Here is a 25,086-nt window from a genome sequence, read left to right on the forward strand (position 1 = left end):
GGTTGCTATTTCAGTATGGTGGTGGAATCTCACTGTGCTCACAGACTTGACACTCCCCGCAGAGAGATAAGATATAGGCAAGAAAAGATACAAACAACCAAATGAGTATTATAGGAGGAAGAGCTCTAAAGGGTAAGAGGAGGCCAAGGTCTCTGGTGGTGGAGGTAGCAAAAAAAGGATTCACAGGGGAGCTGGGACTCTAGCTCCGACCAGGAGCTCCCATTCTGTCTCTTCTCACAGAGTCAGAGAATCCCCGAATTGGAAGAGACCTCAGAGACCATCTAGTTTGATGCACACCCAGCCAGACTCGTTCTGCTGGTCCTTGAAGATCTCTCGTGACAGGGAGCTCATTCCCTTCCAGGGCAGTCCATGCCACTTTTGGTTCACTAGTTCTTTTTTTTTTATTTTTGGTGAGGCAATTGGGGTTAAGTGACTTGCCCAGAGTCACACAGCTAGTAAGTGTCAAGTGTCTGAGGCCGGATTTGAACTCAGGTCCTCCTGAATCCAGGGCTGGTGTTCTATGCACTGTGCCACCTAGCTGCCCCTGTTTCACTAGTTCTTAGAGAGTTTTCCTGATGTTAAGATTACATTTGCATAACTTCTATCCCATGCTCCCCGTTCTTCCCTCTGGGGACAAGCAGAACAAGTGCAATTTCTCCTTCACGTGAACAATCCTTCCAGTTTTTTTTTTTTTTTAGAAATATAAAACTGTTTAATGGTTACAGTGACATCTATGAAATTCACAATTATAAAGTAAGAAATAGGACAGGAAAATATTGGTTTCAAGATACCAATAACATTGTATTCCAAATTCAGAAATAGGAATATTATGTTTTTTATAATTAAAAAAATACAATCCCATTTAAAATAATTTATTGAAACCATAAATACCCATTACCTAAATTGCATGACTGGACTGGTTCTCTGTACTATACCGTTTTGAAGTAGTGGTTGGTTCCTGACTAAAGAAGACTATTTCCTCACCCTAAAGAAGGGAAAAGCCAACCAGCAAGCCCTTTGTTTAACTACATAGAGTTAGGGTCTGATTCTATTCTTATAGCTAAGCCAAATTGCTCATGTTGCAGTTTATACCCATTTCTCTTTTTCAGCATGGAAGGGATGAATATTATTAATAAAATAAATACCTCTTACTTATAAAGTGATTTGCAGTTTTAAAAATTCTTTCATGTACTTTAGTTCATTTGATTGTTTTTAAAAAAAACAAAACACCACTATTGTAGCTAAGGTAGATAGATGGTATTGCCCATGAGAGGAAAGGAAGGGAATAAGCACCCACATCAGAAAGATCCTTACAAGTGAAGCACAACACTAATGCTAGGGACAATAAGTAAGTGGCCACAGATATTGTAAAAGTGGCCTAAGTTCTTATGACCTGAGTCTGGTGTCCTTTTTACCACATTATGCTGCTTCATTAATCAGATCTTCAAAATCACAGAGAACTGGGGTCAGGTAGTATTTACAAAATGTTTATATGCAAAGAATATAGAGCTTCCCCTAGTAGGATGTCTGGTTCCACTTCATTAATCCCTGTAATTGCCCTGTGAGTTAAGTAGAGGGAAGTTCTAGATCAGTGGTACAGATGGATTCACAGAGCAAAGCCCCAACTACAAGAGACTCGCTGATACCCACTGCTTCCATTTCTTTCTTTCTTTCTGTGCTCTTAGAAGAAAACATTTTCCACCCATGGGGAAGAGAGAACAAACAAGGCCCCCAAATTCTAACGATGGGAATTCACCAAGTAACTAGATTTGTGTTTTGTTAATACAGGGGGTGGGCTCCGCTTGCCAATTTTACATTTTCTTGGCAAACTCTGAAAACAGTATTTGAGTTGACATTTCAGTAGCATTTCCAATGGACAAAAGGACTCCCACTTCTTTTCTCAGCTCTACTTGAAATCGATGTTTTCTCCAACGGACAAAGCCTCTGCCTCCCCAACGTGACTGAACATGAGAGTTTTACAGTTCCATGTACTGAACAATCTTAGCTGTGTTGAACAATTTCTATAATTAGTGAACATGTATCACAACAGATCAGGTTAACTTCTTCAGCTTCATCCTTGGAAACACAGTATTTTCCACCACATCGGCAACTGAGAGTAAAACACTGATCATCTTTATTCCACAACATATCTTCAAGATATATTTGGGCATCTACTGGTCCCACAGTTCTTAGGTCATCTTCATTAAAATGAGCTTTTGGTATTTTTGTTTCAGGTCTTTCATGCTTGCTGATGGCTCCGCACCCAGAACACTGTACCAGTCCTTTTGAGGGAAGGGTTCAAAAACCATGGTACACTGCACAAGGCCTTTCCTTACTGTACGGAGCTCGTGGCCACCTAAGGGGAAACACTTGGGCCACCGGCCTTTTGGCTGCAGCCTTTCCGGCGATCCTTCCAGTTTTGAGAAGAGTTATCATCTGTCTTCCTCCCCCGTCTTCTTGAGGCTAACCATGTCATGACATGACATGAATTTGAGACCTTTCACCCTTATGGTTATCCTCCTCTGGATCCCTCCCCCCACAGCTTATCAATGCTAAAAATGAAGTGCCTAGAACTGAATCCGTACTCCAGGTGTGGTTTGACTAGGGCATGGTGCTGTGGGACCATCACCCCCCTTGTTCTGAGCCCACTTCACACGGCCTTTTATCAGCTTTCTCTGCTGCCATTCTTCACTCACATTGAGTTTGCCATTGACTAAAGCCCAGGACCTGAATCCAGGGTTTCTGTCTCAAAATCCAGTGCTCTCTTAGCTGTCACAAAAGATCAGAGATTTTAGAGTTTTGCGGCTCCTCTGAGATCATGTCACCCCCTCATTTGATTTATTCTAATGATATTGCGATTGCTCAGGCTCTTTTGGGGATGACTTTTGGAGCTGCCTGCACAAGACAACCTGTCTTTTAAATTTTACCATGTTTTTGAATTTTTTTGATTAAAAAGCATTTATTTTTCTCTATTCCACTTTTTCCCTCCCTCATTGAAAAGAAAAAGAAAAACAGAACCCTTTCAACAACGATGCAGTCAAACAAAACAAATTCCCGCATTGACGATGTCCAGAATTGTAGGTCTCACTCTTCCCCCTGAGTCCGCCACCTCTTTGTAGCCGGCTCTGTCACCAGTCCCCGGGCATCCGAGCAGGTCACTGCATCAAATAGTTCTGTAGGCCTCGGAAGTTGTTTCTCTATGCAATGCTGTTATTGTGTACATAGTTCTCCTGCTTCTGCTGACTTTACTCTGAATCAGTTCATGAGTCTTTCTAAGTTTCTCTAAAACCATCCCTTCGCATCATTTTTCTTCTGACCCAAAGCAGAATTATCCGGTTAGGTCACCCATTCTCTTCACTGGAAATGCTCAGCCAACATTCCAGTCAGGTTTGGGGGAAACTTGGGGTGGGCATGTTTGGGGGTATGGGAGATGGGGAGGCTTTCCCCACACCACTTCAGAGCATGAGCAGATATCCTCTGCTTCCTGTTGGCTGTGACGACTCAGGAATTCATATCAAGTGGTGACAAAAACTATTTTAATTGGCTGCTGAGTCAGAACTCTGTGGATATACTAACGGGCAACCTCTGCTCTCCTGCTTCTTCCTCCTTGGAGGTTTTCTTTTTTTCGTTGTTTTTTGTTTGTTTGTTTGTTTTTGTTTTTTGCAGGGCAATGAGGGTTAAGTGACTTGCCCAGGGTCACATAGCTAGTAAGTGTCAAGTGTCTGAGGCCGGATTTGAACTCAGGATCTCCTGAATCCAGGACTGGTGCTCTATCCACTGCGCCATCTAGCTTCTCCCTCCTTGGAGGTTTTCAAGTGAGGGAGACCCTTGTGAGCTATGAAGGGAAAAGGGAAGCTGGCTCCTTTTTTTTTTTTTTCTCTGACAACCATGGATCCCTGAATGCATGGTGCCCTTTGTTTCTTTTATGTTTATTTTTCTGATTTTGGGCAGGAGCATCCTGTGCTTGGAGTGTTCAGGTGATCAGTAATTCTGGGGGATCAATCTTAGCCATCCTCCAGCAGCCAGAATGAATAGCAGAGTCTACAGGAGCCAAAGCAGCTGAGTCCCGTGACACTGTGAATCAGCCACCTGATTAGTCCAGCAGTTGATTTACCTGTCATCCAAGACACTGCCCAACAATGAGCCAGCATGATGCTCTGCCCTGAATTAAACTGTGTGAGGACACAGCGAAGGGAGAAAAAGACTTCTGGGGCCAGGTCTTATGAGGTACCCTTCAACTCCAAAGTGTTCCTTACATGTATACCTCATCGCATTTATGCTTTAAGTTTGAACCCACTCTCCCTAGGGGCCTTATATATATGAAAGAGGAAAATATACTCTCTTTTTTTATTTTAGGGGGGGAATTCTTTTGGAACTACTGTTTTTGCTATAGCTTCTCAGTAAGTCCTCTGATGTTAAAGCTAATTGATGTAGGGGGGCAGCTAGTTGGCGCAGTGGATAGAGCACCGGCCCTTGAGTCAGGAGTACCTGAGTTCAAATCCGGCCTCAGACACTTAACACTTACTAGCTGTGTGACCCTGGGCAAGTCACTTAACCCCAATTGCCTCACTAAAAAAAAAAAAAAAAAGCTAATTGATGTCAACTGGTTGGTTGTTATTGGGGAGCCCACCAGATGGGGGCTTGTGAAGGACGGCACTAGAAATCTCACCCCTTCTGTATTACTCTTAGAATCCTGAAGGGATCAGTAGTAATTGCTGTCTATAGAGTCTAACCAGCTAGTACAGTATGAGTTGGAAGAGTGATCCCAGAGGGTATGCATTGATAAGGAAATATCAACTACTTTGAGAAAGAAAAGAACATTAACAATTGAAAGATGGGGTAGATCCGTGGCAGACTTCATGTAGGAAGAATATGCCCTTGGCTCCAGAGGCATTTTGAAGGCATATTTCCAAAATCTGTTAGACTAATGGCAGCTCAGCATTATTGTAACAGTAATTATCACCTTTCTCATCATTGTTCCTTTTTTTTTTTTAAACACAACCCAGAGGTTGGTTTTTTTTTTTTTAATGCTATGATGTTTACCAAACACTCTCCTTACAACCACACAATGGAATTGGTGGTGTGCATGTTATCATTCCGATTTTACAGACTAGGAACATGAGATTCACAGAGGAGAAAGGACTACCCAAGGTCACATAGCAGAACCTGCACTGGAGCCTGTTTTTTTGTGTGGCCCTACATTCATTGCTCTGTATGGTACATCATGCAGCACCATGGGATTAAATGTGTTGTCTCCCAAGGTGTCTACTTGGAGGGGGACACCTATCTTTGGGTGCAGATCTGGTATATTGATGAAAAAACTCTTTTATTCATGTGAAACCATGGAAGGAATGCTGGATTTGGAGTAATAAGGGGGCAGAAATGGGCTCGAAACTCAATTCTGTCACCTCTGCTACATTGGGGAAGTCATATATCTTCCCTGGGCCTCAGTTTCCTCCTCTGTAAAATGAAGGGGTGGGGTGAGATGCCTTTTAGATCCCTTCTACTCATAGACTGATGATTCTACGACTCTTATAGATTCATCTGGTAAGCTCCTCCCACCCAGGGAATGCAGTATTTAGAAGCTTAGGACCCATTCCTGTTTGGGGAGAGTAGACTCATAGATAGAGAACTGAAACAGACCTTTGAGATGGTCCAGTACAGAGGAGGAAGACTTAGACTGAGGGAAGGTAAGCAATTTGCCCAAAGTCAAACAGTGAGTCAGCAGCAAGGTTGGAATTTGAACACAGATCCTTCTGGTTCTAAATCTTACACAACTCCACTGCACATTGATGATATTACCATAGGTCCTTTCCCTTTCTCCTCCCCCCTCAACTCACCATCCCCCCACACAGAGCACACAGCTGTTTGGGAATTGGGAGAGCAGAGGTCAGATGTGAGGGGAAGTGGGCAAGCAAGCTTTTTGTTTTCTCTGATTCCATCTGATGGGTAGCCATTCCATGACATACAGATCTGGGGAGTCTCCGAGAAGGGAACGTTGGACAGAGCATGTACTTGTATGGGAAATCTAACCAGCAGGTTGATGGACAGGAAGCTAGCCATGTGTGGATGAGCTTTTGGTGGTGGTGGTGGGGAACACAGAGTGAGACAGCTAAAGCCAGTGATTTGGATAGGGGGAGCACAACGATGGAGTCTGGTCTTGTCTAAAAGAGACAAGGAGGGAATTGACCGACTTACTGTTTCCAATTAGCAGTGGATTTTTGTGGTTGTTTCTTGCTGAACCAGCAACTCTGAGAGGTGATTGAATAAGAGCAAACAAAGCCAGCTTGATCTTTACCCACCTACACTGGCTGCTCTCTGGTAACATGAAAGGAAGCCTGGGACTTCGGAGACCTAGGGAAGCATGCCAAGTTGGCTTTCAAAGCTTCTAGAGAACTGTCTCTGGGTAACATATAGCCTAGGGTCAAAGGATTCAAAGCTAACCAGGACCATAGTGATCATGGTGGCCGAGCCCTCACTTTACAGATGAAACCAAGAGAGGTGAAGTGACGTAGGATCATCATCAATCAATCTCCAATCAAAAATGAACGAGTATTTATTAAGCGCCTGCTATATGTAATGCACTACGCTTAGCACTAGAGACACAAAGGTAAAAATGAAAGAGTTCCTGCATTCTATTGTATCATAAATAGAAAAGACCTTAGAGGCCACCTAAGGCCAACTGCCCCATTTTATAGAGAAGGAAAGGGAAACAGAGAGAAGTTAAGGAATAATCATAGAATGAGATCTGATCTTACATTGATGACTGGAAGGGACATTGGGGATCATCCAGTTTCAATCTTATTTTACTGAGGAAGAAAATTGGGGCTCAGAGATGAAAAGAAAGAACCATTCCAAGTGAGTTCAAGACATTCTGCAACTTTGTGGTTTTGTTAGTAGCTGTTGTGGTACTGGATTAGTAGAATGTAGCTTTGTCAGGTTCCATTATAGCAATTTTATATTTAACTTTTGATTTTTAGGGTTCTCCCCTTCGTTTGGTATTTGACATTTTGAGCAAATCACTTCTGTGATGTTTCTCTCTGGGTTATAAGTAACTATAAACTCAGGAGTTTGAGCAAAGGTAGAGATTAACATGGTCCAGAAAGGGTTCAACCACTTCAGTTTCCAGATTTGTACAAAAAGAGAGTTGGATTAGATGCCTCTAAGGTTCCCTCCAGCTTTAAATCTATGGTCTCAGGTTATGGTGATACCAACGCAAAAGTGGACAGTTCACTCATTTCTCCTCTGATTCTCATTTCCTTTTTTATTTATTTATTTTGGTGAGGCAATTGGGGTTAAGTGACTTGCCTAAGGTCACACAGCCAGCAAGTGTCAAGTGTCTGATGTTGGATTTGAACTCAGGTCCTCCTGACTCCAGGGCCGGTGCTCTATCCACTGCGCCACCTAGCTGCCCCCTCATTTCCTTTTGTAGCCTTTGTGTGCAATCCATTCTTCTGCTTCTCCTTTTTTTGCGAGGTGGGGGGGCTTTGCCTTATTTAAAAAAGATCTTTTCAGGGTGCAGCTAGGTGGCACAGTGGATAAAGCACTGACCTTGGATTCAGGAAGATCTGAGTTCAAATCCAGCCTCAGACACTTGACACTAGCTGTGTGATCCTGGGCAAGTCACTTAACCTTTACTGCCCTGCAAAAACAAACAAATAAATAAAACAAACAAACAACAAAAAAGATCCTTTCAGATGTCTTTGTATTCCTTATGGTTGGTCTTAATTGTATTATAACATTCATTCCACTAGTACACAATTTATTTAACCATTCCCCTATTGTTGGGCATTCATGTCATTTCTAATTTTTGGTAATTATATAAAATGGTACTATGAAAATCTTTGAACATGTTATCTCTCTGTCTCTCTCTCTCTCTTAACCCTCCCTCCCTCACAAACCCACTCCACTTTTAGGGTAGAGTCCCAACAATGGAATTATTGGGTCAAAGAAGACGATTCTTTTTGTGACTTTCACTGTGTACTACCTGCTTGCTCTCCAAAAAGTTCTACAGGTTTGCAATTCCACCAGCAATGAATAAGTGTATCCATTTCTCCATAACCCCACCATCATTGAATTTCATTGCTTTTAATTATTTATGTTCGCCAAAAATGATAAGTTTAAGAGACTGCCTCAAAATTGCTTTAATTTTTGTCTTTATCATGGCTCATAAGGTGGAATATTTTCCCAAGTAACTATTAATCTCTTTCCTACTTCAAAAATTGTTAATTCAATTGATAAAAAGACTAAGCACTAGGGATATGAGGACAAAACAGAAAACAGCTTTGCCACTAAGAAGCTGTTTTAAATACATTTTTTAGTCTTTATCCATTTTCGTCCAGGGCTCTTATAGTCAGGTGACCTTGGACAAGTCAGTTAGCCATCTCTGGGTATCAATGTCCTCATCTGCAAGATTTGCTGATCCCTAAAGCCTCTTTTAGTTCTGATCCTAAAAGTGATGAATGACATGCTCATAAAATGTGACATTCCCGAGTATTATGACTGTATTCATCTGAGAGGAAATCCCCACCATTTCAGGAGAAGTTATTTCTAACATTCACCATGCCTCGTCAAGCTGTCCAAAAGAGAAGAAAGAGAGTAGAAAAAAGGAAATGCTCAAAATGATCGGCCTGGGGGATCCTTGACAAGCTCAGATAAAAGGGAGGAGAAAGTGTTGCTCCTTATCGGAACAAACAGTGCTATCTCTCCTGGTCCACAGGAATGTCCAGTATTAACCAACCTGGGGCTTTCAGAAGACATTTCCTCATAGCTGAAGAATCATAGCTGTCAGTTGGCAGCCAGTGGGCAAGGGCAGGAATGTGGGTTCTTGGACCCTTGCCTTGCAGGCATGGGGAAGGGGTGAAGAGAACACCTAGAGCTTTATGCCCATTTATTTGTTTTTCCCATTCAGATGTGCCTCCCCTCCCCCAAACCAGGAACCTGAAGGAAAGAAGACTAATAGTAATGAAAATCATAATAACAACTGCCATTTCTACATTGCTATAACCTTTCCAAAGTGTTTTACATAAATCCTCATTTGAGCTTCACCATAACCCTCTGAGGTATCTATTACAACTAATATTATTCCTTTTTGTTGTGGGGAGAAGCTAGGTGCAGCAATGGATAGAGTGCTGGGCTTGGAGTCAGGAAGACCTGAGTTCTAATCTAGCTTTAGACACATCCTAGCTGTGTGACTCTGGGCAAGTCATTTCACCCTCTTTGCCTCAGCTTCCCCATCTGTAAAATGGGCTAGAGAAAGACATGGGAAACCATGCTAGTATCTTTGCCAAGAAAACTCCAAATGGGGCCATAAAGAGTCAGACGTGACTGAACAACATTATTTCTTTTTTACAGATGAGGAAATGAAGGTTCAGAGAAGTTACATGTCACACAGCTAGTAAAGGTTAGAGGAGAAGTTTGAACCCAGTTATTTCTTTTTTTTAAAAAACAGTATTTTATTTTTCCAATTACATGTAAAGGTAGTTTTCAATATTCATTTTTCTTCATTTTGTGTTCCAAATTTTTCTCCCTCTGCCCTTTCCTCCCTTTTTCCACAGCCAGCAAGCAATCTGATATAGATTATACATTATAATCATGTTAAATATATTTCCACATTAGTCATGTTGTAAGAGAAGAATCAGAACAAAAGGAAAAAAACACAAGAAAGAAAAAAACAACAACAAAACTCAAACCAATAACAAAAGTGAAAATGGTATGCTTCAATCTGCATTCAGACTCCATAGTTCTTTTTCTGCATGTGGAGTATATTTTCCATCATGAGTCTTTGGCATGTATTGCTGAGAAGAGTTAAGTCTATAACAGTTGATCATCACACAATTGTTATTGATACCGTGTACAATGTTCTCCTGGTTCTGTTCATGTCACTCAGCATCAATTTATGTAAGTCTTTCTAGGTTTTTCTGAACTCCTCCTGATCATTGTTTCTTACAGTACAATAGTATTTCATTACATTCATATATTAAAACTTGTTTAGCCATTCCCCAACCGATGGACATTGCCTCAATTTCCAATTCTTTGCCACCACAGAGAGCTGCTATAAATATTTTTGTACATGTGGGTCCTTCTCCCTTTTGATGATCTCAAGGGGATATAGACCTAGAGTAGGCACAATTTTATATATAGCCTTTTGGGCATGGTTCCAAATTGCTCTCCAGAATGGTTGGATCATTGAAACCAGGTATTTCTGACCCCAAAAGTCTAATGCTTTTTCCACTATTCAACATGACCACATGTAATGAAGACTTAAAAATTTTTTAAATCAAACATAGAAAATAACTTTTCCGCGAGATATCAATGTAGCCACAAGGTTTTTGTTATAAAACAAGCATTAGATATGTCCTTTCCCATCTAGGGAAATCCTAAATTCACTCTTCACATTCAAAATGACTTCATCCTTGTGTTCCCTTTGGCAGCACATATGCTAAAATTGGAACGATACAGAGAAGATTAGCATGGCCCCTGTGCAAGGATGACACGCAAATTCGTGAAGCATTATTTTAAAAAATGACATCATCCTCACAAGCCCTGTTGTTTTTTGTTCTATCCTTTGGATTTCCTCTAGTAAAACCCCTTCCTCAGGTTTTCTCTTTTGCCCTCCAGCTATCCACCGGGGCTCAGTCAGCATGACCATCTCTCTGCCTTCCCTGCTACAGGATCCCCATTGTCTTGGCATTGCCCCTCTTGCTTAGGTCTCAATAATCAGATCAACATCAACTAGTTATTCAATAAGCATTTATTTGTTTGGTTGTTTATTCATTCATTTATATATTCACAAAAGTATTTTATTATTATCCAGTTACATGTAGAGATAGTTTTCAACATTTGTTTTTATAAGATTTCTAGTTTCAAATTTTTCTCCCTCCCTCCCCCCTCCCCAAGACAGCAAAGGTTATATATGTACAATCACATTAAACATATTTCTGCATTAGTCATGCTGTGAAAGAAGAATCAGAGCAAAAAGGAAAAACCAAAAGAAAAAAAATAGAGATAGTGTGGTTCAATCTGCGTCTAGATTCCACAGTTCTTTTTTGGGGGGATTTGGAGAGCATTTGCCATCATGAGTCCTTTGGAACTCTCTTGGACCATTGTATTGCTGAAACGAGTCAAGTCTATTACAGTTGATCAACACACAATGTTGTTGATATTGTGTACAGTGTTCTCCTGGTTCTGCTCATCTCACTCAGCATCAATTCATGTAAGTCCTTCCAGGTTTTTCTGAAATCTGCCGGCTCATCCTTTCTTACAGCACAATAGTATTCCTCAATAAGTATTTATTAGGTGTATACTACATGCCAGACCCTGTGCTAAGTGCCGGGGCTACAGAGAAAAGTTCAAACATTGTTCCTGACCTCAAGGAGCGTCCCTAACAATGAGAGAAGCAATATGTAAACCCCAAAATATGTAGTTTTATCTTTCTTTGTCTCCCCACTGGCTGGCAGGTGTAGGTACTTAATACATGGTTACTGACTGGTCGACTTCTCATATTTCTGCCATTTTTTTTGTTGTACATGGGTCTAGGTGCACCCAACCTTTTAGGATCGATAGAGGGCTTGATGGATGAAAGAAGCTGGTCCCAGAGGGAATAGTACAATGCAGGGACTCTTGTCACCCATGGGATATGGAAGTGACACAGGACAGTCTGGGGAATTTCTCTAGCTGGTGTAAATACTTCCTGCTACCTCCTTGTTAGCTGCCATGACATCCCAACCAGAAGCCATGGCCCTGACGACTTAATTCTTTCACACCCAGAACTCTAGCCCTGGGTCTTGCTTGGTGGCTGTCTTCTACATGCAGCTCCTGCCTTGGTTTGCTTCATTCCTGGGCCATCTCACCAGCTGCCATCCGCAGACCCTTGATTTCTCCCTCCTCTCTCTACACAGTTCTAGAATTGTAATCAAACCAATTCTGTCTTGGCTCCTGGGAAGCATGTGTCAATCTACTGTTGGAGGGTTCCTCTTACCACCCCTGTGCCTCCCAGGACTGAAACACCCAAATCTGATCACCACTCCCCTAAATGTGTGATCTTCCCCTATTTGAATGGAAGCTTTTAGAGAGCTAGAGATAGTCTGACTTTTGTCTTTTTATCCCTAGGTCTTAGCAGAGCACTTGAGATAGATACAGATGCTTTTATCTACCTATTTATCTGTCTTTATCTCTATCTCTCCATCTCTATCTCTATATAGATATACCTCTCAAGCACTCTGCAAAGTTCTAGGGATTTATCTATTTATCTATGTATATATGCATGTATGTATATATGCAGATGTATAGTAAGTATTTAATAAAGGTATTTTCATTCATTCATTCACTCATTCACTCACTCATTCAAACTTGTTGTAGGCACCCTTCAAAAGATCCAGGTTGCCTCCTGCTCAATCAGGAGAAACAGCAGTTCCTCACTGTGAGTCTCACCTTTATTGGGGTGGGGGGAGTGGCCCCTTAGGACCAGAATAGGACTGTTAATATCACTCTTCAATTTGACATCCTTCCTCCTCCGCATTTTGCCCATGGAGAAACTGAGGCACAGAGAGGAGAAGAGACCCATCCAATTGGTAGAGCCACGATTCCAACCCAGGTTGTTTCCAACAAAACCCAACTTTTCTGCTCCACCATACTAATGTTTTCATATTTACCCATCGGTGACCTTGTAAATGTTCTCAAGTTGCCCTGGTCTCTCAATACCCAAGGTCAGAGATGGTCTTCCATGGAATGCAGATGGCACGTGGTGGGCAACCTGGTTGCCATTCTTGGACTGGACTGTTCTGCATCCCCATCATTTCTATTCTCTAGGCCTCAAGGGAGAAATGGATCCATTTTTTGTTGATAACTGGCAGTCATCCCTGACACACATGAGAGTGTGCAACTGGATAGGGAGGAGGGGGCTCAGGCAAAAAAGGGAGATGGGAGGGCATCCAATGAAAACTGCCCACAATTTTGCTTCTGGGTGGCCCTGGCTTGAACAGTGCTGACTGGAGTGTACTAGCTTGGGAAGGCAGTTGGGCCTCATGCCCCAAATCCGCCATCTTTTCCTTTGTGTAAATGAGCTATAATATCCTCTTGTCATATGAGTTAGTAGCTAAAGGTCTTTTCATGGGGCTGGTGCAGACATTAGGCTAGTCTATTTCTTTAAAAAATGACTATGATAGGGACAGGAGAACCCAGCTGTGTGGCTTGGCATTCGTGGCCTCCCAGCCAAGGATGGAAGACCCTTGGCAGAATTCCATTATGGAAGGAACCATCACAGTGGGTGATCAGAGAGAAATGAATAATGGGCAGAAAATGCTGAGGCTCCACTAGGAATCTCTCTCCACCTCTTTCTTGGCTGCCCCAGCCTTGGGCCTGATAAAGTAATACTGTCAGTTTCAGGAATGCAATGCAGCCATCTTGGCGTTTCCTCTCCTAGCCTCTGTGGACCACAGGACGACATTATCCTTCTCTCTTGCCATCACTCGGCTGTTTTTCTTTCTTCTGGCCTCAGTGACTCATTTCCTCAAGTTTTCCCTGGTTTGGCTCGGAGCTTTTAGGAATTTTGTCAAGGGCTGTCCTTTCTTCCCCTTCTGGATTGTATTTCTCCAAATGTTAGAGACATTGAGTATCCCAGTGTCTGAGGGGTTAGGGCTCTGATCACTTTTGGATTTGATCAGGACATATTCCTTATGTCTTGAGTATGTGTATAGGCTTGTGTGTGTGTGTGCGAGAGAGAGAGAGAGAGAGAGAGAGAGAGAGAGAGAGAGAGAGAGAGAGACAGAGAGAGACAGACAGAGAGGGAGACAGAGAGACAGATAGACAGATGGAGATAGCCAAAGACAGAGAGAAAAAAACCCAGAAAGTGTCACATAAGCACACATGCCCCCCAAATATGAAAGATGGAAAACACAGGAAAACATTTGTAATTGTTCAGTTTAAGGTCATAAGTTTAGAGCTAGAAAAAAAAATCTTTTTTTTTTGTTTGTTTTTTGTTCAGTCAAGTCAGACTCTTTGTGACACCATTTTGGATTTTCTTGTCAAAGATACTGGGGTGGTTTGCCATTTTTTTCTCCAGCTCATTTTACAGATGAGGAAACTGAGGCAAATAGGACGAAGTGACTTGCCCAACATCACACATCTGGGAAGTATCTGAAACTTAAATTTATCTGTCCATTTATCTCTCTACCTATCTCTCTGTATCTATCTATTTATCTTTAATCAATCAGCAAGTATTCATTAAGATATTATTAAGCATATTAGTGTGCTAAGAATTATTATTATTATTATTTTTTTTGGGGGGGCAATGAGGGTTAAGTGACTTGCCAAGAGTCACATAGCTAGTAAGTGTCAAATGTCTGAGGCCAGATTTGAACTTGGGTCCTCCTGAATCCAGGGCCAGTGCTTTATCCACTGAGCCACTTAGCTGCCCCAAGAATTATTATTTTAATAATTCTTTTACTTTGGGGGTGGATGGGTGTCTAGACCTGTGATTTCATCATTCTAGGGAACCTCTAGTATGGAAATTCTGTTCTTGGATCCAGATCAGCCACTCGTCTGTAATTTAGAGAGTGGCTTGGGGGGTACCATGGGATGAAGTGAGGGAGGGTCACACGGCATGCAAACACTAGACAGAATGCTTGAACCCAGGTCTTCATCCGTCGCTCCCACCTTGCCCTTCAGATAGCTCTTTCTAGGTCACAAAGTATATTCAATTCACACTGCCCTGTAGAGTTTACCCAGAATCCATTTGGGCAGGTGAGGCAGGTGTTAGAAAAAGTCCTACAGTGTTAAAGCTCAGCTAGTTCCCAAAAAAGAATTGTTTATTTAGTTAAGGGAGACTAAACAAACAATTCTTTGTTGGGAGGAAAGACCTCTGGCAAGACTGTAAAGAGGAGTTACTGCTCTGTATTGTTAGAGGGAGCGTCCATCCTGGGATTCCCTATACATAAAGATCAGATATAGACCTCTGGGAAACAACTAGTATTCCATGCTGTGATAGTGCATATAATCGATGTATATGTATATATAATGTATATATAAGGTGTATGTGTATATGTATATATGGATGCATCCAGGTAGGTATTTATTTGATCATGTACAGGCACATTGCATAGTAGGTGCTCACTAAATGGCTGAAGACTGACTTGTTGATTGACAGAGTGCTGGATTTGCAGTCAGAATTGGGGGAGGGGGAGCAGCTAGGGGGCACAGTGGATAGAGCACCGGCCCTGGAGTCAGGAGGACCTGAGTTCAAATCTGGCCTCAGATGTTTGACACTTACTAGCTGTGTGACCCTAGGCAAGTCACTTAACCCCAATTGCCTAAAAAAAAAAAAGAAGTGGGGGAGGGGAGTTGAAATCCCTGGTGTCTTTGGGCAAGTCCCTTCACTGTTGACTCCTCATATTCTCTGGGACAGGCTGGCTTTCAAGGCTCTTTCCAAATCGATCTCATTCGATGATATTCCTTTTTTGCTGTGGGAACTTGGGTAAGTCATTTCTCCTGCCGGGCCTCAGTTTTCTCATCTGTAAAATGAGTGAATTGGATAGATCAGGAGTTTTTTTTTTTTTATCATGGACCCCTCTTGCAGACTGGTAAAGTCTATGTCCTGGTTTTCAGGATAATATTTGTTGGCAATACCGTGTTCGCAATGGAAAGAAACGCTAAATTGCAGTTAGAGGTTACATAAATAAAAATGGTTTTCTTTCCCATCCAAGTTCACAGACCTTCTGAAATTTAGCCCCATATTCCTTAGGATGTTTGAAAAGAACCCCTAGACTGGATGATTTCAAAGTTTTTATCCAAATCTTTTCTTTTTTTCTGTGGCACCTTGGTTAAGTCAAGGCTGCTTCTGGGGGCCTCAGTTTCCCCATCTGTAAACCAAAGGAGTTGGAGAAGCCAGTTTCCTCCAGCTCTATGATGGTGGCCATATAGTGAGTAAGAGCATCCCTGCTTTGGGCTCTTTGGACTTGCTGGAGAGAGAAGACTCAGCTGGGGAACCATCATGGGTCTACTCACTGCTGTGACAAATTGAGGGTGATTTTTTAGAAATGGGTGATGGGGGGCCAGCTGGGGGGGGGCAGTGGCTAAAGCACTGGCCCTGGATTCAGGAGGACCTGAGTTCAAATCCGACCTCAGACACTTGATACTTACTAGTTGTGTGACCCTGGGCAAGTCACTTAACCCTTATTGCTCCACAAAAAAAGAAAAACAAAAAATGGATGATGATGGCTTTGTGAGATCTGAATTCTTGGTCCCCTCCAGGTGCAGGAGCTGGGGAGGGGGGGGGCCTTCCCAGGCTTGGTACTTTTCCTTACTCTTGGATCCTCTTTTTTACACCCCGCCCTATGCCTGCTCCTCCCACCTCCCCCACCTTTCTGTAAGAACAGTCCTGGCTTCCTCTGATGACTTTTTCTCTTTTTCCTGCTTAACTTCACCTCTCTCTAGCCCCTTTCCCCTTCACACTCCTCCCCCCCAAATGTGAGAAACCAAGTCAGGTTACAGATGGCTCCACTCCTGGAACACACTCCCCATGTACTGCATGCATAGGACAGAGTCTCTGCCTGGACCCCCGGTGGGAGGCTCAGCAGAGCAGGGGGCGAAGGCAGGGCAGAGGTCTGGGAAAGAAAAACACCAGCCAGGCTCTGCTGGCTTTGAAGCTGGGGGCCGAGGGAGCAGGGGCAGCAGGGAGGACCATGTTAGGGCCCTGGACCAATGCAAGATCCCAGGGGCAGGGGGTAGGGAACAGCAGCTTCTGAGCAGTCCTAGGGTTTGAGGGGGATCATTGATTTAGATCTGGAAGGGGATCTAAAAATCACAGCACCTCAGCATCTTTTAACCAGAAGGGCCCTCAGAAGCCATCTTCCTAGTGAGGACTGTGAAACAATGGAGGCAGTTTGTGTGGCTTGATCCCAAGGGCTTTGTGATGAAACAATGTAGGGTAGGAATATGGCTTTCATTTCCCCCACCCCTCAATCCATCCCGGATTCAGGGCTCATCTTCCACACAACTACTCCACCTGGTTAAACACTCCTCCACTCTCTCCACCCCCTTCTCTTTGTTAACTTTCCAGGGTTGCCAGCACAGGGTGGTGCTGGGAGGTGTTGGAAGAGGGAGCCTCAGTTATTACCTAACCTGACCGGACACCTATAGCAGCTGCTCAGGCAAAACCCCCCACTGTGTCTGTCCTAAGTTGTCGTCCAGCTTTTGCCAGCGGGTAGATATCCAGGGAGAGCCAATCCCTTCCCTCCCAGGGTAGGCCACTCCAGTGTGGTCCACCTGGGACAGCTCTCAGTGCTACAAAGCTTTCCTTGACATCAAACCTAAATTTGCCTCTTTGTAACTTCCCCTTTCTCCAGTTTCTGCTCTCTGGGGATAAACATGACAAGCCTAATCCCTTTTCTTTGTGATAGTCATATAGCAGGAGCCTGGAAAAGATATTGTTGGAAGATGCTGGAAATCTTGCAGCATTATAGATAGGAATTGCCCCTCCATACACATTCTGTGTTTCCAATCATCCCACTGCTAATGTGTGTATTTGTGAATGTGCCCCAGTTTTATGAATTTTGCCATTCCTTAATTTTCAGTTGTCTCTGACTTTTTGTGACCCCATTTTGAGTTTTCTTGGCAAAGATGCTGGAGTGGTTTTCCATTTCCTGCTCTAGCTCATTTTACAGATCAGGAAACTGAGGCAAACAAGGTTAAGTGACTTGTCCAGGGTCATATAGCTAATAAGTATCTGAGGATGGATTTGAACTCAGGTCTTCCTGACTCCAGGCATTTTATTTTTTCAATATCACCTTCATTTTATTACTTTTCAATGCAATATTACAACTTGTGTAAAATGATCATAAATTATAGTTATTTTCCTCCATTTGTTAAATCTGTTTTTTTTTTGTTAATGGTTAACCCAGAATATTGCAATAGCTTTCTCTTTTTTACATTTAATTTAAATTTTTTTATCAATTACATGTAAACAAGACTCTTACCATTTGGTTTTATTTTTTGTTGTTGTTGTTGTTGTTGTTGTTTTTGCAGGGCAATGGGGGTTAAGTGACTTGCCCAGGGTCACACAGCTAGTAAGTGTCAAGTGTCTGAGGCCGGATTTGAACTCAGGTACTCCTGAATCCAGGGCCGGTGCCCTATCCACTGTGCCACCTAGCTGCCCCACCATTTGTTTTTTAAAGTTTTGAGTTCCAAATTCTCTCCCTCTTTCCCTTCCTTCTCCCTTCCTTGAGAAGGCAAACAATTTGATATAGATTGTATCTGTGCAGTTTTGCAAAACGTTTCAATATTATCCATGTTGCAAAAGAAAACACAGATAAAAAATCCAAAATAACAAAGTGAAAAAAAGTATGCTTCGATCTGCATTCGGACTCTATCAGTTCTTTCTCTGGAGGTGAATAGCATGTTTCACCATAAGTCTTTCAGAATTGTCTTGTATCATTGTATTTCTGATAAGAGCTGAGTCATTCATAGTTGATCATCACACAATGTTACATTGCTGTGGACAATGTTTTCCTGGTTCTGCTCACTTTAGTCAGCATCAGTTCATGTAAGACTTTCCAGGTTTTTCTGAAATCTGCCTGTCTCTTACAGCACAATAGTATTCCATTACATTCATATACCACAACTTGTTCAGCCATTCCCCAACTGATGAGAATTTCCTTTTTTTTTTTTTTTGGGTGAGGCAATTGGGGTTAAGTGACTTGTCCAAGGTCACACAGCTAGTAAGTGTCAAGTGTCTGAGACCAAATTTGAACTCAGGTCCTCCTGACTCCAGGGCCGGTGCTCTAGCCACTGTGCCACCTAGCTGCCCCTCCTCTCCTCAATTTTCAATTCTTTGCCACCACAAAATGAGCAGCTATAAATATTGTTGTACATGTTTTCCTTCTTGATACAGACTTAGGAGTGCATTAAAAAAAATTATTTATTTATTTTAGTTTTCAACATTTGTTTAGATAAGATTTCCATTTTCAAATTTTTCTTCCTCCCTTCCCTCCCTCCCCCCTCCCCTACACAGCAGGTAATCTGATATAGGTTTTATATATATATATATATATATATATATATATATATATATATATATATATATATATATATATAAATAATAACATTAAACATACTTCTGCATTAGTCAGGTTATACAAAAAGAATCAGAGCAAAAAGGAAAAACCTCAAAAAAGAAAAACAGCAGCACCAAAAACAAAAGAAATAGTATGGTTCAGTCGGCGTCCATATTCCACAGTTTCTTTTTTTTTTTTTGGATTTGGAGAGCCTTTTCCATCATGAGTCCTCTGGAACTTTCTTGTACCATTGGATTGGTGAGAAGAACCTACACATTGATCAACACATAATATTGATGATATTGTGTACAATGTTCTCCTGGTTCTGCTCATCTCACTCATCATCAGTTTATGCGAGTCCTTCCAAGTTTCTCTGAACTCCTCCTGCTCATCGTTTCTTACAGCACAATAATATTCCATTACATTCATATACCACAACTTGTTCAGCCATTCCCCAATTGATGGGCATCTCCTCAATTTCCAATCTTAGGAGTGCATTTGCTGGATCAAAATGTATGCACAGTTTGATTGTCCTTTGGGCCAGATTGTTCTCCAGAATTTGGGGACCAGTTCACAACTCTACCAACAGTGCACCAGTGTCCCTATTTTTCTATATTCCCTCTAGCATTTATCATTTTCCTTTCCTTTCATGTTAGCCAATCTGATAGGTATGAGGTAGTTTGTCAGAGTCATTTTAACTCGCATTTCTCTAATGAATAGTGATGTAGAGCATTTTTTATGTGACTGTAGCTTTGATTTCTTCATCTGAAAACTGTTCATATCCTTTGACCATTTATCAATTGAGACATGACTTGTATTCCTATACATTTGACTTAGTTCTCTCTATATTTGAGAAATTAGCCCCTTATCAGTGACACTTTAAAAAAAATCCCCCATTATTCCGATTCTCTTCTAATCCTGGCTGCATTGGTGAAGATGGGATTTTAACTGGGACTTAAAGTAAACTAGAGAAACCAGGAAGCATAAATGAGGAGGGAGAGACCATTCCAGGCATGGGGGTCAGCCAGAGAAAATGCCCAGAACAGGAAGGAGATGAGTATCCCTGGATATCAGAGTAAGTCGGGAAGGAGGGAGGAGAAAAGTGAAAGTGTAAGAAGCTAGAAAAGGTAGAAGGGGGCCAAGTTGGGAAGGGCTTTGACTGTCAAACAGTGGATTTGCATTTTATCCTGGATGTCATAGGGAACCACTGGACTTTATTGTATAGGTAGGGTGACATGGTCAGACGTGTTCTCGAGGAAGATTAATTTGACAGCAGGAGGATGGACCAGAGTGGGGAGACTGGAGGCAGGCAGACCCAACAGCAGCTATTGCAATAGTCCAGACGTGAGGCGATGATGATCTGCACCAGGGTGGGGGCAGGGTCAGAGGAGACAAGGGAGCTTCTACAAGATAAACATTACCTCAAATTGTGGACTAAATTGATGAATAAATTGAATTCAATGAAAATTCATTAAGCACCAACCCTCTGCAAGGTAAAAAAATGATACGGTCTTTGCCCCCAAGAACCTTACAAATTAGTAGGGGGATAGAACAGGTACTCGGATAAGTATATTCAATAACACATGATGGGTGCAAAGGAAAGATCCAGCTTATGGATTTGTTGGGGGGGAGGTCCGGGGGTCATCCAGTTTTAAAAAGCCTCATTTTATACATAAAGAAGCTGAAGCCCAGGTGAGATGATTTGCCCAAATTCTCACAGGAGGATTTGAACAAAGATCTGATTTTACTACACTATGCTGCCTCCCATAAAGTGCTCTAGGAAAATCTGAGGAGGGAGGAAACATTTTTGTGGGGATAGGGGTATGTGTGGGGAGAGGGGCAGGTATCAAGAAAGACTTCAAAGAACCTAAGGGCAAATAGACACTGATTTGCACCTCACTGCAAGACTTTCAGTCAATAGAGAGAACTGAGATGAAACTAAAGGTGTACCTACCAGAGAAGCAAATATTTATCTGAAAAACAAAAACAAAAAACCCCCAAAAAATAAAAAACCAGATAGTGATGCTTTTGGGAGCAGGATGTTGATATTATGGCATAGGAATAGCATCAGTGTAAATATGGATGCAACTGAAATCTCCATATAGCTGCTTGTGCTAACTTCCACTCCTTTGGAATGGAAACTTTTTATTTGGTCTTAGCCCAGGGGTGAGCATTTGAGAGAAGGTTAAATCTTTTCAGATGTTTCAGAATTGTCCAAAGAGGAAAAGTTGGGCTAGGCTGTGCTGTGAATTTTTCTTCCTTCCTTCCTTCCTTCCTTCCTTCCTTCCTTCCTTCCTTCCTTCCTTCCTTCCTTCCTTCCTTCCTTCCTTCCTTCCTTCCTTCCTTCCTTCCTTCCTTCCTTCCTTCCTTCCTTCCTTCCTTCCTTCCTTCCTTCCTTTCTTCTTTCCTTCTCTTCACATGGTTCAGATATGTTTGCATTTTGGGGTTCTGATTTACTTATCTTTTAAAAACATTTAAGAACCCTAATGTGCTGCACAGCAACAGGGTTATACAAGATCATTCTTGTAAAATCAGGTATGTAAATATTCACTTGTCTATTTGCCCTGAGGAGTGTGTGTGTGTGTGTGTGTGTGAAAGAGAGAGAGAGAGAGAGAGAGAGAGAGAGAGAGAGAGAGAGAGAGAGAGAGAGAGAGATTGATTCAAGCTGCTTAAATGGCATATGTATAGAAGGGTTCATGTGTAGGACCTGACCTATTTGTAAAAGAGCCAATCCACATGGGAATTGACACACAGGATCTGCATGAGTACAAGAGAAAAGCTTATCCAGAACAAAAGCAAAATAGCTAAATTTATATCGTTAAACACCTGCATTGAGATAAATTAAAAATAATTAAATGATTTTAAATGGATCAGTGGATTTTTAAAAAGTATAGTTTATTAATTTCATTGCTTTAGAATCCATCATTTTCAAACTCAGCAAGAGTTCTGAACTGTGGGCTTAATACAGAGCCCAGCACATAGTAGGTCCTTAATAAATGTTCATTGATTGATGCCATTGCTTTTTTTTTTTTTTTTTTTTTGCGGGGCTATGGGAGTTAAGTCCCTTGCCCAGGGCCACACAGCTAGTAAGTGTCAAGTGTTTGAGGCCCGATTTGAACTCAGGTATTCCTGAATCCAGGGCCGGTGCTTTATCCCCTGTGCCAGCTAGCTGCCCCAATGCCATTGCTTTTTTTTTTTTAAATATCTGCAAATTTATTGCTTTAATTTCCTCTTCATTGGTGGTGAATTCACCCTTTTCTTTCTTTCTTTGTTTTTTTTTTTGCAGGGCAATGGGGGTTAAGTGACTTGCCCAGGGTCACACAGCTAGTAAGTGTCAAGTGTCTGAGGCTGGATTTGAACTCAGGTACTCCTGAATCCAGGGCGGGTGTTTTATCCACTGCGCCACCTAGCTGCCCCCATTGCCTTTTTTTTTTAAAAATTGGTATGGTATATTAGAAAGAGCAGGAGCTTTTGAGTCAGAGATTTGGATTCGAATCTAGCATATCAGTTCTTATTGTTAAACTACGTCATTGTTACTAGGGAGGATTCATACAAGCACACTGTCATTGAGAAATGAACACCACATAAAAGAAAAAAAAGCATCAGTAAAATATGTATTATTAAAATGTAACATATGCTCTGAGAAATTCTTCCTGACTCCCATTCATCATTCTGATAAACTGAGTTTCTGGAGCTTGGCTGCTATATCTCCTCAGGGATTTAGGGGATACTCTTGAAGGACTGGGTTGGTTGTCTTTTCCAGTGCTATGATTCAGAAGCCCCCACCAGTGAACTTCATACTATGATTATCAGTTGAGAATTAATCAGCCAGATTTAAAAAATTATATATTTTTAAATTAACAAGTATGTACACTGTCCCTCTTCCACCTCTTCATTCTCCCCATGGGAATGATAATGAAAAACAAACCCTTTGCCACAAATATGCAAAGTCAAGCAAAACATATTCCCACATTGGCCATGTCTAAAAATGTGTTTCACTCTGCATATGTGGTACATCATCTCTCTTTCAGGTCATGAGTGATGTTCTAAATTATTGGAATTTTGGCTTATCACTGGTTTAATAAGAGTTCTTAAGTCTTTCAAAATTGTTCATTTCCCCAATATTGTTAAATTATACATTTTCTAGTTTTGCTCACTGCATTTGGCATCATTTCAAAGTGAGGTTCATGACACCTACTCCCCCTCTACCTCACCTCATTCACATAGACTTTTTTTTTTTGTGAGGCAATTGGAGTTAAGTGACTTGCCTAGGGTCACACAGCTAGTAAGTGTTAAGTGTCTGAGGCTGGATTTGAACTCAGGTCCTCCTGACTCCAAGGCTGGTGCTCTATCCCCTGCGCCACCTAGCTGCCCCTCACATAGACTTCTACTTGTGTCCCTTGGTTATGTGAGATGATAAGACCCCCTAGGGTATCCTTTTTTTTTTCTTCTTGAGTGCCTTTCTACTTTCTCTTTCCTTTCATCTTGAAGATCATCAAAACACAAAAAACTGCCCCCCCATGTTATATGATGCCATTTCCCTCCATTATAATGAAAATGATTCATCCTCATAAAGTGTTCTCTAATTGCTTGTTTGGATTTACCTTTTTATTTTTCTTTCTACTCATGTTTTTATTTCAATGTTTCTATTCAACTCTCATCTTTTCATCAGTGATTCATTTCTCCCTTGGTGGCTCAGTATTACTGGGTGAGTTCTGGTTGGCTATAAGCCTATATCTCTCTTGCCTTTTGGAATATGGTATCCCATGTTTTCCACTCTTATACAGTATAGCTGCTAAATCTTGTATGATATATATGTTTATATATGTGTATATTATATATATATATTTATCTTGTATGATATTTATCATGGTTCCTCACTACTTGAATTTTTTCTGTCCAGCTGCTTGAAATTTTGTCTTTTAACTCGGAAGTTCTAGATTTGTCTAGGTGTTCCTGAGAGTTTCATTTTGAGGTTTCTTTTGAGATGGCTAATAGATTCTTTCTATTTTCTTTTTTTTTTTAAAGTGAGGCAATTGGGGTTAAGTGACTTGCCCAGGGTCACACAGCTAGTAAGTGTTAAGTGTCTGAGGCCGGATTTGAACTCAGGTCCTCCTGACTCCTGCTGGTGCTCTATCCACTGTGCCACTTAGCTGCCCCCTCTATTTTCTTTTTAAAAAATTTATATATATGTGTGTGTGTGACACACATATACATTTATTTAATTAGCAAAAATCTACCTTTTAAATCTCCTCCTCTTATTGGTAACACCCCCCCTCAATTAAATTCCTTATAAGCATATAAAACTAAATAAAACAAATTCTTGCATTTGCAATGTCCAAAAAAAAATTTGCCTCATTCTGAACTCTTGAGTCCTTCATCTCTCTATCAGTATGTGGATAGTATGTTTCATCATTAGTCCTCTGGAATTGTGGGTGGTCATTATGCTGATGAGTTCCTAATTTTTTCAAAGTTGTTTATCATATTGTTGGCATTGTATAAACTATTTTACTTAGACTACTCACTTCTGCTCACTCTGCATCAGTTCATACAAATCTTCCTAAGTTTCTCTGAAACCATGTCCTTTATCATTTCTTAGAGGAAAATAGTATTCGACCCATTTTTTTTTTTGTGAGGCAATTGGGGTTAAGTGACTTGCCCAGGGTCACACAGCTAGTAAGTGTCAAGTGTCTGAGGCTGGTTTTGAACTCAGGTCCTCCTGACTCCAGGGCCAGTGCTCTATCCATTGTGCCACCTAGCTGCCCCTCCATCCATTTTTATGGATGGAATTTATATACTTCATACCACATTTATATACCATAATTTTCTCATCCATCCTTCAATTAATGGGCACCCCTTCAGATTCCCATTTGTTGCTACCTCAAAAAGAGGTATAAGTTTGAACATCTTTAAATAGTTTGTTTTGCTTAGATCTAATTCTACCCAAATCTACCTTCCCTCTAATCCTCCCTCCTCCCTTCTCCCCCTTCCTTCTTTTTTCCCCTGTTGAGTGAAATGTATTTCTGTACCCAACTGT

At 41.4% G+C, this 25,086-nt stretch overlaps 1 non-coding gene and 1 pseudogene across 1 annotated transcript; one reads left to right on the forward strand and one right to left on the reverse strand.

The window, feature by feature from the left end:
* Positions 1 to 1,994: 1,994 nt before the first annotated feature.
* LOC122739263 lies at positions 1,995 to 2,343 on the reverse strand (annotated as a pseudogene).
* Positions 2,344 to 10,417: 8,074 nt separating this feature from the next.
* LOC122744836 lies at positions 10,418 to 10,519 on the forward strand. The gene has a single exon (XR_006355178.1). It is a non-coding gene; the product is annotated as a U6 spliceosomal RNA (small nuclear RNA).
* Positions 10,520 to 25,086: the final 14,567 nt, after the last annotated feature.

This window comes from Dromiciops gliroides, chromosome 2 (assembly GCF_019393635.1).
Source record: "Dromiciops gliroides isolate mDroGli1 chromosome 2, mDroGli1.pri, whole genome shotgun sequence".
Classification (NCBI taxonomy): Eukaryota; Metazoa; Chordata; class Mammalia; order Microbiotheria; family Microbiotheriidae; genus Dromiciops; species Dromiciops gliroides.